Source organism: Apis cerana, linkage group LG3 (assembly GCF_029169275.1).
Source record: "Apis cerana isolate GH-2021 linkage group LG3, AcerK_1.0, whole genome shotgun sequence".
In the NCBI taxonomy this organism is placed as follows: Eukaryota; Metazoa; Arthropoda; class Insecta; order Hymenoptera; family Apidae; genus Apis; species Apis cerana.
Genome location: NC_083854.1, coordinates 12,262,571 through 12,281,093, shown reverse-complemented (window position 1 = coordinate 12,281,093; position 18,523 = coordinate 12,262,571). Strand labels below are relative to the sequence as shown.

Genomic DNA, 18,523 nt, shown 5'->3' with positions numbered 1-18,523 from the left:
TCCGTGTTCCGCCAATATACGAAAGATTGGAACGATGTTAAAAATTTATAGACAGTTGAGAGAGAAATTGGTGAACATCGGTCGGAACAGGTCGATTCTTACTTTTCACAGTACAGTATTTTTCAACTGGATATCTTATGAACATTGAGTTCATAACTTTGAGAATAACCGTGGAAACTTTACATCGATCGACGTATCCCGATCACGTGATTACGTACCGTTGCTTGGAAACGTCGGTTCCGCTATCTCGTGGATTTTGAGCGAGCATCCGTCTTTCAAAATTGTCAGCTCTGAATCCCTTAAACCGATCGTAATAGCTATTTCTAGTGCAAATCTCGTTTGCACAGTATTATTTGCGCTATCGTCGTTGCTTTTTCAAAGCAACGAAGCACAACACGTAAACGTTTCCTTTGGCTATACATATCGAACGTCGAAAAAAGTTTTAAAAGAGAGCAGCGAAACGTACTTCAAAACAGCTCTGGGACGACTGAAACCGATGCCGCAAACGGCTAATAGATAAGCCTGCGCGTTCGCGTAAAAAGAGCCAGTTGAAGTCGTTCGTGGTTTATGGGATACCTTAATAGTTCTTTTGGCCTTCGACAAGTGTCTCAGTGCGAATGTTCCAGAAACTTCTCCAACCCGTCAGTCATTTTCTTCCTTTTCTTCTATATCAATATCTTTTGCTCCTCTTCGGTGAATTTCTTACTTACTTAATACATTATTTATATTAATACAAAACTTTATATTTTTGATATTTTACGCATCGAATTTGCGTATTCGATTCGAATCAAATCGATATTTATCGATTCAAAGAATATCTGAGAATCATTTCTCAGTGCGAAGAAAAACTTCTTTTCATAGAAGATCACAGGATTGGATATATCTCGATGAATTGAATTTTTTAAAAATCATTCGAAGAAAAAAAAGAGAAGTTTGGAATGTCCAAAGATTGGAAGATCCATGGAAATGAACGGTGGGTGTTCATGTCATGGAAAATGGCGTCAAAGGAAAATTGTGCTTTCCATTTGTACGCCGTGTTTATTCCCGCGCTTTTAATCTCTGTCGATGCTAAATCTGAACGTAATGCACAACCGTGTTCCTTTTGAAGGAAAATGGAAGATGGGGGAGATAATGGCGGCGAATAAACGATGGAGAAAGGACTATGCAAACACACCCACACACATATACACGCACACAAGCACGAAAGAAACCGTTTGAACCGTGAACGATATAATCGTTGCGCCAATCAACGAAAATAAAACGAGAATTTTTCGAAAAAAAATGTGTATATAATTCCTGATCGTTTATTTACTTCGAATAAACAATAATTTTTTAAACTATGCAATGCAAACTTTTTTACAGCAAATTTCCAAGCATTTTACTGCAAAAAAAAGGATCGATTATATTTTACAAATTATTAAAAACATTTCACAGAATGAACTCGAACTCTTCAATTCTCTATAGGAAAAAAAAATAATAATAGTTTCAAACAAAACGGCGGATAAACAGCGATCGCAACGAAAGATTCTCGTTCTCGAATTATTCTAAAATTCTCCAAGCGAAATTTCTCGATCAGCGCGGTCAGCATTATAAACAGAAATCTGGCAACCGATTCGCGATGACAAGGCGAGAAGAAATAGCCAGAGAAAGAGAGATACGATAGAATTTACGATAGAAGAGTAGAAAAGTTTGAACAGAACTGCTACCGGCGAAGAATAATAATAAAAACAGGGCAGATAAGCGAGCAATATACTGCGCGGACGATCTTCCCCTTCTCATCCCCTCTCTCAAAATTTGCCCTTGGCCAAGCTCCTCCTGCCCAATATATACAACACGTGCACGGTTCGATGTTTGTTGATATTCGCTTCTCCGTCTATTGTAACGAACTTGTCTCGAGAAGTGTCGACGTTCTCCTTCGGATGATGCCTTCGAAACATCGTATCCGCGTTTACGTTTATTCATTTGCACGTGTTCTGTGAAACGATTAGCTCGAAACGTAATTTCGAAGTTGCTTGCTTCTCTCCTTTCCAGGAGTTTCGCGAAATTTCGATCGGACGGATCGAAAGGAAGTCGGAGGGGGGAATGGTTGGAAGAAGAACGAAGGAGGAGAGGGGAAGGAAAATTGCGTCGCTTCGCCTTGCTCCTCGTGTTTTTCAACGCGTCCCGACTCTGCTGCGAGCATTCCCGGATTAAACGAGAGACCGAGTCACGGTTTAACGCGATTAACAGACGCGTACAGACGACCAAGATATGCGACTCGATTCGTTACCATTTCCAGTCAACGCGCAGCGAATCTTGGAAACTCTAACTGAACTCCGAACTTTCGTGGCGCGTATGTATCTCGAATCTTGCGATTAATTAAACGAATATTTTGTGGAATCTCTTATGCGGAATACCATCACTCCGAGTCACGAGTTTTCGAATTAATTAAGTATATTTTGGGATATTTCTATATATATATTTGATTAAAAATATTTTGTATAATTTCTTTCGAAGGATACAATTTTGAGGCACGAATTAATTAAAAATAGTTCGAGGAATTTTTTTTATAAAGAATATCACTCGAATTTTCGAATTAATTAAGAATATTTTGGAGAATAAGTATCGATAACTTGATAAATCGACCAATTTTTCTGTTTATTTTGAATCGAACCCCTTTTAAAGATGTCTCACGAATGCACTAACGCAAGCTAAGCCGCGACAAAACAAAAATGACACGCGATAAAACTTCATTTCCGGAGGATGTGAAAACGGGAGAATTTCCAGCAAGTTTTCGCGCGTGAATGAAAATCGGCACGGCGGCGAAGAGCGGTGGAAAGCAAAAAATTTGGAAAAGGAAGGGCGAGCGCGCGCGCATATGTCGCGTAAAAAAAAAAGAAAAAATAAAAAATAACAGGAAAAACGCCCTTGCGCGAAAATTTTCACAAAGGGACTCGTTCTCGCAGGGCGCGCCTCTTTAACGACGACCTCGAATTAAGCGGCTACCATTTCCGGCAGGAAATACACATCTTTGATCTTTTTCCCCTGAAAACGTTTCTCCACCGATCCTTTCGAAATCGACTCTTAATTCGAGGTCTCGTCGATTTTTAATTCTTCCCGCCGAAGATTCGAATGGAAACCAATTCTTCTCTCTCTTCTTTCTCTGTGCAGGACAGCCATGTTGATCAACAATTAGCGCGCGACGCTTAGAGAAGGATGGAGAAATATTCGATTTTTCGAGACTCCCGTAACGCGAATTCTTTTCACCTTATTTCCTTCCTGATTCCAATTTTCCTTCCACGATTATCGTAAAACTGATCGTAAAACAGCGCACTGTCCACGCCGGTTAATGGACACGACGCTTGCCAGCGAAATGGGAAGAAGGGTGCTTAACGAGGGGAGAGGGAGGCGGGGGGATTGGTTAATTTCATCGGTCGAGGTAACGACTGGAGGGAAACGCGATCCACCTATCCCATCCTACGATCGTTATACAAATCTCGCGCGTCATTTTCTTACTTCGTAACTGCGCCTCGCGCCAACATAATCTAACCTACGTTAGAAAGAGAAGAAAAGATAAAAACGAACCATCTCGGTGGTATTTCGAGTTAAATTTTTTCCTTCTTCTCCTTCTTTCTTTTTTGTTTTCTTTTAAATTTGAATCAACCGATCGATTCGCGGGAAAAAATTGAACGCGAAATTAAATTTCGGTTTTTGGAAATTTCGTTCGAGGGCAAGGTCGGCCATAATCATCCGATACACGATTGTCCGTAATTAGACTGTCAAGCGCAGCGTTCCTTCGATCCGCGCGGCCTTCGCTCCACTTATCTCACTCAAGACGACCCATTTCCCATCCTCGCTCGACAATTACGACTCCTTCCACGAACTAACGACGAATCCGCAACCTTCAATCTCGTTATACTAGTTGTTACTCGTTATTGACATTTCGATAAAAGCCTCCGTGGAAATGGAAAGACGGAGAGAAGAGAATCTTTATCCTTTATTTTTCGTTTCTCGAGTAAACGTCGTAAATATCCTTCTCGAAAACTCGCTCGGACAAAGAGCAAGTTAATTTATCGACAGAGTTAGACGGACAGACAGAGAGAGGAGGAAAAGAGAGAGAGAGATGTTCCACTTATTACATTTGAAAGCACGCTTTTCAATTTTAGAGTTTAGAGCGGTTAATTGGCAGCGAATAATGGGATTCGTTTTACAATCGTTTATCGGTGCTTCTTACTTTGCTCTTACTACTTTTCTCATCCCTCTCATCGATCAACAATTCGAAAATTCCGCGGCTCAAAAATTCCCTCCTTTCGAAAGTTTTCATCTTCGAGAATTTTTCGGTTTATGCGAATACGATTGAAAGGCGATCCAAATTGAATTTGGGGGCGGAGTTGAAGATCGGCGAGCTTGGAGATACGCCAAGGATCGGGCGATTAAATGGCGAGCTTGGACATCGTCTCTTCTGCGCGAAACCGAGGGAGGGGGAAGGAGAAAGGAAAGAAGACAAAAAGAGGGAAGGAAAAGGAGAGGGAAGTCTCTCGAAGCGAGGAGAATAAAATTGCAACGCGGAACGAGGCGGTAGTGGCATTAAAAATTTCAACAATACTTTTCCTTGACCGGCTGGTGCAACACGGGGAAAACTTTATAGTACGATCCCCTGTTTCTTTCCAAGGGACTGTCCAAGTTTCATAAAGTAAGGCTTGATTCTAAACTATCGTCGTAAAATTTGCAACGATACATTACGTTTTAGGGGAAGTAAAAAATATATATATATATATTTCCGGTAAAAATAGACGAGAGAGGGACGAAGAGACAATTTTAACAAGTTTTGCGAAAAAGAAGTTCGTGTTTAATTTTTTTGACTCGTGACTTTAATTTAGACTTGTTCCTTGATATTTCTCTAATCTTGGATTAATCGCGATTACAGCGATTATTTTAATAAATTTTTACGTAACTTTTTTCATTATATAAATTTTTCAATCGCGTCAGAAAAATCTGACAGTTCGATCCATTCGTAACTCATCTCATCGATTAATAAATTATAAATAATATATAGATCCTTTATTCCACTCTAATTTATAATTGCAATTTCGTAAAAATTACGTTTTTACATTTATCCGTAAAAATATATTAATCTCGTAAATCGATAAATTATTACAGCTATAATTGCACATCTACGAAAGATACGTATATTGTTACATTTACCAACCCGCAAAAATAAATCGATTCGATAAAAATGTTTCAACGATATTTTTCTCTTCCTTGTTCATAACGTCATCGCACTCACTCGATATCGTTTTCCTCTGTCTGAAAAATAATTTTTCTCGGAGGAAAAACGAGCAATCCTCGCATTTTTCCTTACATCCTTGAACGGTATTTTTACGGTAAATGGTGGATGGGATTACGTGTAAAGAAATAAAAAAAAAAAAAAGGGAAAGAAAGAAATCGTAACGATCGTTTGTTCGCGCACAGAGAAAAATAATAAAACTTTCCCGCGTTTCTCGGTCGGTATCGCGTGACGTGTCTTTATCTCTCGGTCGGTAAGATGTTTACGCCAACTTGAATTTTCAATGATACGTTCGTTTCGTTCGCGCAGATGAAATGGAACGATGCACGAAAACGGACAACGTAACGGTTTTATCCGTGAATAGAATTGCGTTTGATAAATGTCTCCATCCATTTTAAGGTTAATCGAAGGTTAACGAACACTCGGGCATCTGCGTTATATTTCAAGCATTGCGCGTAAGATATAACAGAGGTGTAACAGGAGGCGAACGTAACGCGTTAAATATACCTCGAAATACGCGGTTAAAATATCGAACGCGACGACGACGAAAACGTTGACATTTAATCGTAAACATTCATTCACCAATTTTGTTAATAAAACTCGTTGAAAAAGTAAAATAAAATTTTGTTTTACAAAATATTTGAATTGAGAAGTTTCGATTAAGAACCGCTTTGACGAGAATGAGAAAATTGAAGAAATTTAAATCCATTGTCGACGGAATTGTTCTCCGTGAACCTCCATTGACCAAATTGATCCGATTGACCCGCGATTTTCAATTGATCTCGACGCGTGCAATTTTTTAAAGCGACAGATTCTCAATGTCAATCGTATAATATCCGAAAGAATATTATTTTGTAAACGGGTCAGAAACTTTCATCTTCTCTGTTTAACGCACGAGCGAATAAAATAGTGTCTCGCCGTAACACACTCGACGCGTGAAACCACCAAGAGAGATCTTGGCTTTTCAACTGACTGCATAAAGAGAGGAACCTGCGTGGTGGAAAATTGCGTGCAACGTAGAAAATAGATCGAATTTCTCGTTCTCTGAAATTGACGAGTGCTGAACGAGCGTTCGGCATAATGTTCGTTCACGTTTGGATGAAAAGTATCCCCTTTCGATTCTTGTCCTTCACGGTCGAGCGCGTTTAACGAAACTGTGTCCAATTTTACTTAATTCGAACAAATGTCAACAAACAGTGAGCGATTCTCAATTATTCTTCTTGCAATTTCTATTTTGAAAATTCGAAAAGAAAATTCGAAAGGAAATTTTCTCAACTACCAATTTTTAATTTCTACTTTAAAAATTCTAAAAGAAAAAGAAAAAGAAAATATCCAGGTTTTAAGACGATTTCGATGGAAAATTTATATCGAATAATTTTTATATCACGAGTATTACAATTATTCTTTCTGCAATTTCTATTTTGAAATTCCAAGTAAAAAAATTTTTTTAACTTACGATTTAAAATTTCATCGAATAAGATAATTTTTTAATCCGTGCAATTATTCTTTCTGCAATTTCTACTTTGAACATTCCAAAAGAAAAAAAAAAGGAGAAAAGAAAAGGAAATTTTTCTAACTACTTCTAACTATTTTCAATTTTTATTTTAAAAATTTCCAAAGAAAAAGAAAAAAAAAATATCCAGGTTTTAACACGATTTCGATGAAAAATTTACATCGAATAAAGTAATTCTTATATGACGAGCAATTATTCTTTTTTGCAATTTCTACTTAAAAAATTCCAAAAGAAAAAAAAAGAGAAAAGAAAAGGAAATTTTTCTAACTACTTCTAACTACTTTTTAATTTTTACTTTAAAAATTCCAAAAGAAAAAGGAAAAGAAAATATTCATGTTTTAACACGATTTCGATGAAAAATTTACATCGAATAAAATAATTCTTATATCACGAGCAATTATTCTTTCTGCAATTTCTACTTTGAAAATTCCAAAAGAAAAAGAAAATATCCAGGTTTCAACACGATTTCGATGGAAAATTTACATCGAATAAAGTAATTTTTATATCACGAGTATTGCAATTATTTTTTTTGCAATTTCTACTTTGAATATTCCAAAAGAAAAAAAAGGAGAATAGAAAAAGAAATTTTTCTAACTATTTTTAACTATTTTCAATTTTTATTTTAAAAATTTCCAAAGAAAAAGAAAAAAAAATATCCAGGTTTTAACACGATTTCGATGGAAAATTTACACGAAATAAAGTAATTCTTATATGACGAGCAATTATTTTTTTTGCAATTTCTACTTTGAACATTCCAAAAGAAAAAAAAAGAGAAAAGAAAAGGAAATTTTTCTAACTACTTCTAACTACTTTTTAATTTTTACTTTAAAAATTCCAAAAGAAAAAGGAAAAGAAAATATTCATGTTTTAACACGATTTCGATGAAAAATTTACATCGAATAAAATAATTCTTATATCACGAGCAATTATTCTTCTTGCAATTTTTACTTTGAAAATTCCAAAAGAAAGAGAAAATATCCAGGTTTTAACACGATTTCGATAGAAAATTTACACGAAATAAAGTAAATTCTTATCCCCTTAAGAGTTAAAATCGTCGTAAATTCGATACGTCAACCTGTGACATCGGACGTTTTTGGAGACGCGAACGTTAACAAAGGTAAACTCGGAGGAAGGAAGGAGGATCCCAAGGATTCCCCCCGTCGGCCCAGTTCTCGAGCGCAGCAACCAACCGCAAAACCCCAACTTCCCCCGCCTCTAATGCAAATTCACGCGCAACTTTTAACATTTACACCGGCTCCCCCTCCACTTTCTCGTTAGACGTTCCGTTCCGCGGCGACGAGGACGGAGAGGAAAGAGAGAGAGCGGCGAATCGTCGCGAAGCAACCTCTCCCCTTCCCCCAAACCTCTGCTCCCCCCAAACCGAATTCGAGAAACGTGCTTGAAGGAATTAAGATGGTGGAATAAGCTCGGATCGTAATCGTTTCGACTTGAACCTGCTCGAATCGCCGAGTTGATCGATCCACTTCCCCCACCATTCGTCAGAAATCAGTCGGATCCCAGCGTTTCAACCGAAAACGGAAAAGAGAATAGAATCCGTTCTGTTGTTGGCCGAGAATAAAATGGATTTGATCGAAGAACACGCGCGTGTTTAACGAAATGTATCCGAAACAGTGGCAACACTGTAATACAATTGCGCAGATAAAATTTAGAAAAGCGAAGTTTATATTGTACGATACAAAATGGAAGTCTTTCGATTCTCCTCCAAGAGGTAATATTGCTCGATTAATTCGAAGGGTTGAATAAAGAATACCACGAGAATCGGGAGAAAATAATTTCGAGCCACTCTCGAGCCGAAGAAAGGGTTAAAATGACGTAAAGAGGATTAGATAAGAGGGTTTTTTTAATCGACGAAACTCGGGATCGAATTCAAGCTTGTCGCGATTCTAAATAAAAGTAGGAGGAGAAAAGGTGGGAAAAGTGAATTAATACACACCTTGATAATCGCGGCAAGTTTCACCCTCCAAGGATTCCCAACTTAAATTTCCTCCCCCTCCTCTCTCACGCTCTCCTCTCCACTTTAATCCAGTTACACGGTTGCCGGCCAACTTATTTAACCATTTTATAACTTAATCCCCCGTCGATGTTATTATACAGGAGACGGCCTCGACAAATTGACGCGAAAAGGTTCTTTCTACGAGAAAAAAAAAAAAAAAAATTAGAACGAACGAACTAGGAGAACGAGAAAATTGAGAACGAAACGAAATGCTTCGAAAATCTACCTGTGATTTCGCTCGTGAATTCGAAGGAAGGTTGAAGGGGAGGGGAGGAGAGAGATCGTGAATGGAATAAAGGATGGAATAAAGGATGAACTTTTACATGTATGTAAGAGAGAGATAGAGAGAGGAGTGATAAACGAACGAATGATAAACGGTGGCTTTGTTCCCCTCCCCCCTCCCTTCATCGAGAAATGAATCGTTACGCCACGTTTGAAATTTCATCGCGAGCTCGAGATGCGAAGAATCGAATGGAAAATCGTAGGAAAATTGACCGCGAATTTTTCATCCCTGATCGAATTAATCGGGATCAAAGGAATGTCGAGGAAAGAGAGGGGGAAGAAGAAAGAGATAAATCGAAAGAAATGTCTTTGAAGATATTATATATGCCGTATCAAAGACTGATTTGTATCACGAGATCTGTGGTCGATAATTTTGTACTTGATGTACTTAAAGATCCAAAATAAATTTCTAAATAACACACATACAAACGAAGTTTCCTTCTCAGAAATATCGACTGTAAGAATTTTACTCCTAATTCTAAGTCGATAGAAAACTTTCTTTTTCTTCCTCTTTAGAAAATACTCCAAGCGCCTGTGTAAAAGAACACTGGAACGCGAGGAAAGCGAATAACGAAGTAGTCGTTGCGGGGTGAAATTACGACAAGGAAAGGAATCGAAAGTCGTTGGTAGAAAAAAGATAAAGTTTGAACGAGAAAGAGAAGAGCTTAGGAAAAGGAGGCAAAAAATTCCTTATACCCGATGAGAATATCGTTGTGTTGGAGTTATAACGCTTAAGCGAAAAAAAATTTATGGTCGAACGAGCAAACGTTTCTTCTTTTCACTTTCTTAAAGAGAGAGAGAGAGAGAGAGGGACTTAGAAACGAACGCGTCGTCGTCGAGCCATCTGTCTCGCTCCTTTAAAAATTTTTATTTCGTCTCAACCTGTCGGGATGAAGCAATAACGGCGAGACCTTGGCGATGTCCGTTACGATTGAACGATATTGCTCGTAAATAATATTGTAACTGTTTCGCGAATCCATGAGACTCGATCGGTAAAATAATTGTCACCTTGACACGTTTATCCAATCGTTATTTCCAATCAAAATATAATTCATATACATTTCCCACGTATTTTGTGGATTATAAAAAAGAAAAAAATATTATTCACTCAGATTCCCCGATTCTTGAAAATCTCTCGATCGATCAATCTTCTTCTTTATAATTAAATTTATATCTATATTTGTATTATATATATATATATATATAGAAAAAGGAGAATAGGATATTTTACGAAGCCACTATTCTTATTCCACATTTTCTAATATACCTACAACATTTCCATCACGGACGTTCGTCCGTGAAAAATTAAATGCGGAGGAGGAAGAATCGCGCGGGGGAAGGGAGATGAGAGAGATAAATTCGTGTGTAGGAAGTGTAGGAAGTGAATAAGAAGCGTAGGCGGACGGGTCAAGCGATCGGAATAAAAAGAGGGGGGAGCAACGATGCATGAGAATCCAGGGTCACGTCGATAGGTCGGCGTACTTCTGGCAGACATCCTGCCGAAGAAACGGCATCCCTGGAGGTGTCCATTTTCCGTTCGATGGATCGTCAACGATGAAGAAAAAATAAAAATTCCGCTGGATAAACATAGAGGATAATAATCGATTTTTACTTTCAATTTTATCCAAATTTAATTCGACTAGAGAATATAGAAAAACGAAGCAAAGCTGTTGGAATATTTATTTAGATAAAATTTTTACTTTTAATTTTATCTAAATAGCACCTCGATTAAACTCGATCAAAGAATGTAAAAAAACTAGCTTGCTTTTTTCAGCACGGGACTCCTCGCAATTAACGTTACCGCGATAAGAACGCGCGATATTCCTCTGTCGTTATTTCTTTTCTCTCGGTAGCGAAATTAATCCCGAGCCGTTTCACGCTTGGCGCTCTATAAAGAGACGAATTCGTTTAGGAACCGATAACGAACGCGTTAAAAAATCGACGAGATCGATTTTTTTTTCTTTCTTTCTTTTTTCTTTCGAGCAAAAGAGGGGAAAATTCCCTTTGTAACGAATAAAGTCGAGGAGAAGTGGGTAAGGTCGGACAAGCTGTTTACACCTGAACGGATTAAAAGACAAACGGGGCAGGGGAGGGGGAGCGGAGAGAACGTGGTGGGGCGACGGCTGGTGGAGTGGGGGGCGTTATAAATCGAGCGTGGGCGTGAAATTACCAGCCCCGTGAATGAATGAATGAAAAAGAGTTCTCGTGATCAAGAGTTCCCGCTAATAGGTCAGATGGAATCTCGATGGAATTTTAATTAAACCGTCGCTCCTTCCCTATCACGGTTATAATATTTTAAACTGTTATCCTCTTCGTTCATCTTTCTGAATGAACGCGCTTTTTGAAGACGAATCGAGTCTCTTACTTATTATTATTACTATTATTATTATTATTAAAAATACAATTAATCATTTTTCAAGCATACTTTCTCCTCTTTTGTGATTCGATTTAGATATTTCCTCTTCTCTTCAACTTGAAATCAATTCAAAAATTCGGACACCTCGAGAAAATTGCGCAACGACAAGAAAAATATGGCTGAACGATGGTAGAGGGGGAAACGATGAAAGATGTAAGAGAAATAAATATATACATATCACGATATTAAAATGCGCAAAAATGTTGGAAAGACGCGTAAATCGATTTTTTCAGAGGGATGAATCGGCGTGATATCTCTCCCTCCCATCGAAATCACCCGAAATAGTCAAACCTTCGAGGACACATACCCTCCCTCCCTCGTAAAATCGTGCCATAAAAATTCGATAATGATCGTTTCCTCCGCCACGTTACTCGATTATAAAACGTTCTTCTTACGTTTTCACTTCCTCTTCCTACGATCCATAAACGTGTCATAAAGCCAGAGAAAATTTATTACCAAAATAAATAAATAAATAAGGTGGAAGAGGCGGGTGTCAAGGTTGTTGTGAACGAGGAGAGGGGGCAAGTAGGGAAATCTTTAATTGGAGGAAACTAACGTACGTAAAATAATACGGTAGAGTGGAGGGCAAAGCGAAAGTGGGCGGTTTAAATTGGAAATGACCTAATAACAAATGTCATCTCATCCTCAAATTTCCTTCGAATGCTCCACTTCGTAAATTTTCAGTACTCGAGATTTTAATCTGTTTCTTTACGTTGTTTGAGTTTCAAGAATATGATTTAAATTGGAAATAGCAGATGTTCTTATCTTTAAATTTTTTTTAAATGCTCGAGCTTTTAACAGGATTATCCTATTAAAATAAAGTAAATTGTTCTGGAATGATCCTTCGAATTTTTATATTTATCTACCTTTTTTTATTCTTTTTTTTTCCACGTTTGAGTTTCGAATAAATTGGAAATGACAAATATCCTCATCTTCAAATTTTCTTGAAATACTTTTAATTGGATTATCTTTCCTCTATTAAACGAAATAGAATTGTTCTGAAATCTTTAGAATAATTAGAATAATTCTTTGAATTTTTTTATCTATCTTTTTTTTTTAATTCTTTTTTTATTCCAATTATTGTTTCACGTTTGAGTTTCGAGAATAAATTGAAAATAATACTAATAATAAATATCCTCATCTTCAAGTAATTTTAATAGGATTATATTTCTGTTATTAAAATAAAATAAAATTGTTCTCAATCAAACTTTATATCGAATTTATCTGTTTTTTTACGTTGTTCCATGCTTAATTTTAAAGAATATGCTCTAAATTGAAAACGATCTAAAAATATCCTCATCTTCAAATTTCTTTCAAAAACTTGGAATAATTCTTCCAATTTTTATATCTACCTTTTTTCTTTTTTCCACATTTAAATTAAGAGAATATCCTTTAAATTGAAAACGACAAATATCCTTGAAATTTTCTTTAAAGGCTCGAGATTTTACTTCTGTTATTAAAATAAAATAAAATTATCAAACCTGCTGGAATGATTCTTCCAATTTTTATATCGAATTCATCTGTATTTTTACGTTGTTTCAAGAAACAACTCTAAATTAAAAACGATAAATATCTTCAAATTTTCTTTAAACGAGATTTTAAGAAGATTATCCTCCCTTTATTTATTAAAATAAAATCTTCGAATTTTTATATCTATCCATCTGTATTTTTATGTTGTTCCATGTTTAATTTTGAAGAATATGCTCTGAATTAAAAATGATCTAATATCGAATATCCTCATCTTCAAATTTCCTTCAAACACTTTTAACAGGATAATATTTCTGTTACTAAAATAAAATAAAATTGTCCTTAAATCTTCTAAAATGATTCTTCCAATTTTTATATCTATCCATCTGTTTTTTTTTCCAAGAATTGTTCCAAGAACATATTCTAAATTAGAAACGACAAATATCCTCACCTTGAAATTTTCTTTGAACGCTCGAAACCTAGAATGATTCTTCGAATTTGTACATCTATCTATCTATCTATCATTTTTTTTTCGTAATCCACGTAATCCAAGCATTATCCAGAACAGCGATGGAGAGAACGCGCGGAAACAATGGAAAAACCTTTCAACGAGGACGCGTTGTTGTCCTCGTCGAGATCCTTTTAATATGCAAACCATCAACCGCTCCACGCATCCATTAACCAACCGATTTCATTTCCTGTTCGATGAACGAACACGCGCCGCCTCTATTCTCCGAATATTTATCGCCCAACGCTTATTAACCTCCGATCCGACGAAAATTACAATCCAGACAACTTTCCAACAATTTTCCACCGCGCACTCGATCCTTTCCCCCCTCGAAAATTTCCAACTTGGACGAAGTAATGTCTTTCCTCGATTCCCGGGGAAACGAATTCCTTAGAGGAAGAGGATATATCCGAGAATATTGGTTAGATGCTTCCTAGATCGATCATGGATTGATCGAACGCGAATTTGAATCGTATTTCTATCCGAGAGTTCGAAATGGGATCTATATTTTGGAAATTTAGAGACGACTCGAGCGTGAAATTAAATTTTATCAACGACTCCTTCGCTGAAACTAGGAATTCTTTTAACCCAACTTCGTCCTCGAGCGTTTACTCTCGTTGAACTGAGAAGCAAGGAGAGAGAAAAAAGAATTATCGTTTCAATTTTCGATTAGGTAAACAATTAATTGAATATCCATTTGCTAATATTAATATATTATTTACTACAGCATATTTCTTATACTTTTTCGTATCATTTTATTTAAGAAAACTACGAGAAAATTTAATTTGCAAATCGGTTAAATAAAATATATGGTCAATGAAATATAATACAGAATAAAATTTTCTATTAACTTAATACTTATTCGATTAGTTAAAACTTATCGAATAATTTCTTTAATATAATATAAATACGTTAAATAAATTATTACTAATATTAACATTTCAGTTCAACATATATATATATTAATTTATCGTATCGAAATCGAATAATTAAATATGAAATAAATAAATTAAAATAAACTTAACTGATCAACGAGAGTGTATTTTCGCAAAGAAGTTGCGACGTTCGAGAATTCGGGTGGAGAAGAAAGAGACGCGAAGAAGAAGAAGAAGAAAGAAGCGACAGTGGCTGGTGTTGAAGCCGGCTAATTCTCAGGCGAGGCGTGATTGGCCTGGATACGAGCCACGAGTCTAAACGTCACGTTTCCATTGGCTAGAATTCCACCGCGTTGCCAAACATCGGCAGCTGGCCGTCGTCGTCTGAAATAATGACCCAATTTCGATCGCTTCTTCCTCCGTGAATAATCCAACTCGTACGCGGTCGTCGATCGGATTTCATTGGCCCGTGAAAAAAATTCCTGCCAATCGAAATAATCTAACAGGCTTGGAGGCATCGTGTCAATAAATAAGGCACTGTCTTCGACGGCTGCGTGAAATTTAATTTGCCGGCTCGTCGAGAAATAATCGAGTTCAATCCGAGGATTCTATCTCGTAGTGAAAAAAGTACTGGGACGAGTTAATGAATACATTTTGATATCGTGTGAAAATTGTGTGAAAATTTTTTAAAAATAATCGTTTCCAATCCGAATTCTATCTCATAGTGAAAAAAATATAATGTCTAAGAATGTTGGACTGGGATAAATTAATGAATAGGAATAAATTTTTGATATCGTGTGAAAATTCTTTGAAAAATAATAAAATAATAATCCGAGGATTCTATCTCATAGTGAAAGAAATACTGAGATGAGTTAATGAATAGGAATAAATTTTTAATTTCATGAAAATCGTGTGAAAATTCTTTGAAAAATAATAAAATAATAATCCGAGGATTCTATCTCATAGTGAAAGAAATACAATGTCTAAGAATTGGACTGGGACGAGTTAATGAATAAGAATAAATTTTGAATATCGTGAAATTTACCATTCTTTAAAAATTAGCCGAATTCAATTGACGTTTCTGTCTCAAAAAAATCGAAAAATTTTGTCCAAAAAATGTCTAAGAATCTTGGAAGAATAATTTTTTAATAATTCGAGTTCTCGATTCTATCTCACAATGAAAGAAATTTATTCAAAAAATGTTTAAGAATCTTGGACTGCGATGAATGAATGAGCATAATTTTTAATATATAAAATTATACGAAATTTGCCAATTCCTTGAGAAATAATGAACGTAAAGTAGAAGAATCGTGTTATTCGATAAACAACGTAGTTCTTAATATTGCGAAATTTAATTACAGTGGAATATCGATTAATAGTGGAGAAAATTTTTTCCGAATAATCGATCAGGGAGAAATAAATTTGAAGCAACTAAAGATTAAAGATTAATTTTACATAAAGGAATAATTAAAAAAAAAATTTGTAATAATAATATCGTGTAAATGGGAAAAGCGAAATATATTTTTTAATCGAATTCCTAAGTTGAAATAAAAAAATATAATAAACAAAATTACTTTTAATTACCTCTAATTTTGATGAAATATTTTATTTACAAGCAACAAATTAAAATAGACAAAATTGAGTTTTGAGACCGTTATTGTCAAGTTATTTAAATAATTGTATCTCTTCGACATTTTTCTTGCATACATTTTTGTGATGTAACTGGAATTCTTCGTGGAATAAATAAATAAAAAAGAAAAAAGTTTGTTAGAATAATAAATGCTTGATTTTTAATCTTGAGAAGAAAAAAAAAATTTAAAAGGGTCTTCTGCTTCTGAAAATGTCACGATCGTGTTGACATTTTTAAATTGCTTTCATTTTTCAAGAGGATCTAAGACGCGAGCGAGCTTAATGAAGTTCTACCGTTGAAAAGAAAAAGGTGACAGATACTTTAAAAGCGATAAAAATTCTGTAAAATCATTCGTTTCACTTCTGTTTAACAACAGAAAAATTTTAAAAATGTTAAAAAGATGTAATTATTGAAACAACTCTTGACTCTTTAATTAAATAATTTTCTAACAAATAATATTTAAATTACTATATATATATATATAAATTTAAAATAAATAAATAGGAATATTTAATTTTTCATAATATTAAAGTTAATATTAAAATTTTTACTTAATTATTTTTCCAATCTGATAAAATTATTTCGTGCATTATGAAAAAGAAAAAAAATTTTGTAAAATATAAAGTATTAAATCAAATATATCGGACCAAATTAAGGACCAAGTATCATCCGTGATGTAAAATTTCAAAAATCAAAAAGTTATATAACGCAAATTCATTACGTTTAAATATTCACGTCGCGCTTCATTTTTTTTTGTTCCCTGTATTTTAAAAACGTAATCAGCTTACGCGAAAAATGAAATGTAATTAGCTGTGCAATTTAACCTGTTACAATAAAATTTTGATTATAATTTTGAAGATTCGCATCGAGTTATGCTTCTCCATTTTTTTCTTAAAATTTGAATTTAAAATACCGATTAATTTTTTTTTTTTGGATAAAGAAAAATTTCATTCAAATACATATTTGAATTATCCTTAAAATTTGTAAATTGCACATTAGAATATTGTGCGATTTGTCGCTGAAGATATCTGGAAGAATAATTGAAAAAGGGAGAAGATATCACCGAATGCTATATCATCGGAACTAATGCAATATTCATTAGAGCGCACATTGAATGTACGATTCCTGTAATTTCCTCTGCGATTTCATACAATTACCCTGTGAAACGAAAGCGTTAGTCTACGAAAGTATCACGAAGAAGAAGAAGAAGAAGAAGAAGAAGAAGATTGCCGCGTCACTAGGGGATTTGAATCGATTGTTTCGGCTTAGTACGTACTTCTACCTGACGAGTTTCGCTGGAAAACCTCATGTCTCGTGGACGTGATTTCTTTTTAAAACGTAAACTAACCAAAGGATAAAATCGTTCGCTCTTTTCTTATTTCTAATTTTTCTTCTCTTTAATAACAAAAAAGGAAATAAATTAAACTTAAATTTTGTTTTTACAGTGTTTATAGCTTAAATAAACGTATAATATTGTAAAATTTTCCTTGTCGCCTTTTAATCATTTGCCAAGTTCAATTTCCTTTTTAGTATTATATTAATAAATATGGAAAGAGAAAGAGAATCGAACGATCGATAAATAATAACTCACCCTTTCTCGGTGCACCGATTGCCTGCAGTCCTCGCATTAAGGCCGGCTAGTCAAGGTCCATGCAAGCTGATTTTTATATTCAGAAATCTGTAATCACGCACAGAAACAAACTGATTAGCCTTATCATTACGGTGAACTTTTCGTGATGAATATTTAATTTTTTTGTTGACGTTGAAATCACAATGACAAATGGTGACAAAAACTATTCTCTCCACCCACGAATCGTAAAAAAATGAGGTTAAGTGGCGATATTATACGATACTATTGTCGATGAAACGATCAAATTTTTCACGAATTACGAATTAATCCTATTTTTAATTAATTTTATTCCACTTATCCAACTTATTATTGTAACGAAAAAGCGTATTTTGTTGAAAGGTCAAATATATAGATAGATAATAGAATCACGTGCGTAATATACATCGATTTCGAATAGATTAATAACGATCGATTACATAACCTCTACATATAAATACGTAAATTGGAATCTAAATCTAGGATTTCCAAATCTGAATTCGCGAATGATTGACTTTATTTGGAATTGCTACTTCTTTTATCTACTAATCTATTGTTTATCCTTGCTTTTCATACGAAATTTCACGACAAATTAATTTTCACATCGATCGTAGATCCGTTAACGAGCGATAAAATATTCATATCAGCTTGCTAATTTTCACGTATACGTATCCTATCTTCCACTCTAGACACTCAATTGTCCCTAAAACACTCAATTTAATCCCGATCTCACCATTTATCACGATCCCATTCCAATTAACGACCGATGGAATCGTAATTCGAATAGACGAGCGAACACATTTTGCTTGCACTCACAATATCCATTCGTTAAACATTCAGAAATATTCTTGAACAAGTCTGTACAAAAATTTAGAATTTCATCGCAAAACTCTTCCCGCATGCCGGTGAATCGAACAAATTGCTTCGCGCTACGAACTATCTCTTT

The 18,523-nt window shown here is 35.1% G+C and overlaps 2 protein-coding genes across 3 annotated transcripts in view; both read right to left on the bottom strand.

Annotated features, from left to right (window-relative positions):
• LOC108001912 (uncharacterized) overlaps positions 1-18,523 on the bottom strand; it is a 164,417-nt gene that overhangs the window by 42,731 nt on the left and 103,163 nt on the right. The window lies entirely within an intron of this gene.
• Positions 1-18,523, bottom strand: part of LOC107994501 (heparan sulfate glucosamine 3-O-sulfotransferase 1) — a 154,002-nt gene that overhangs the window by 69,080 nt on the left and 66,399 nt on the right. Inside the window, exon 3 of one of the 2 annotated variants that reach the window (XM_062073093.1) lies at positions 17,563-17,649. The gene's annotated coding sequence lies outside the window, so the exon portion shown is untranslated. Of the gene's footprint in view, positions 1-218; positions 506-17,562; positions 17,650-18,523 lie in introns of those variants that run through there. The other variant, XM_062073092.1, reaches the window with a different exon arrangement.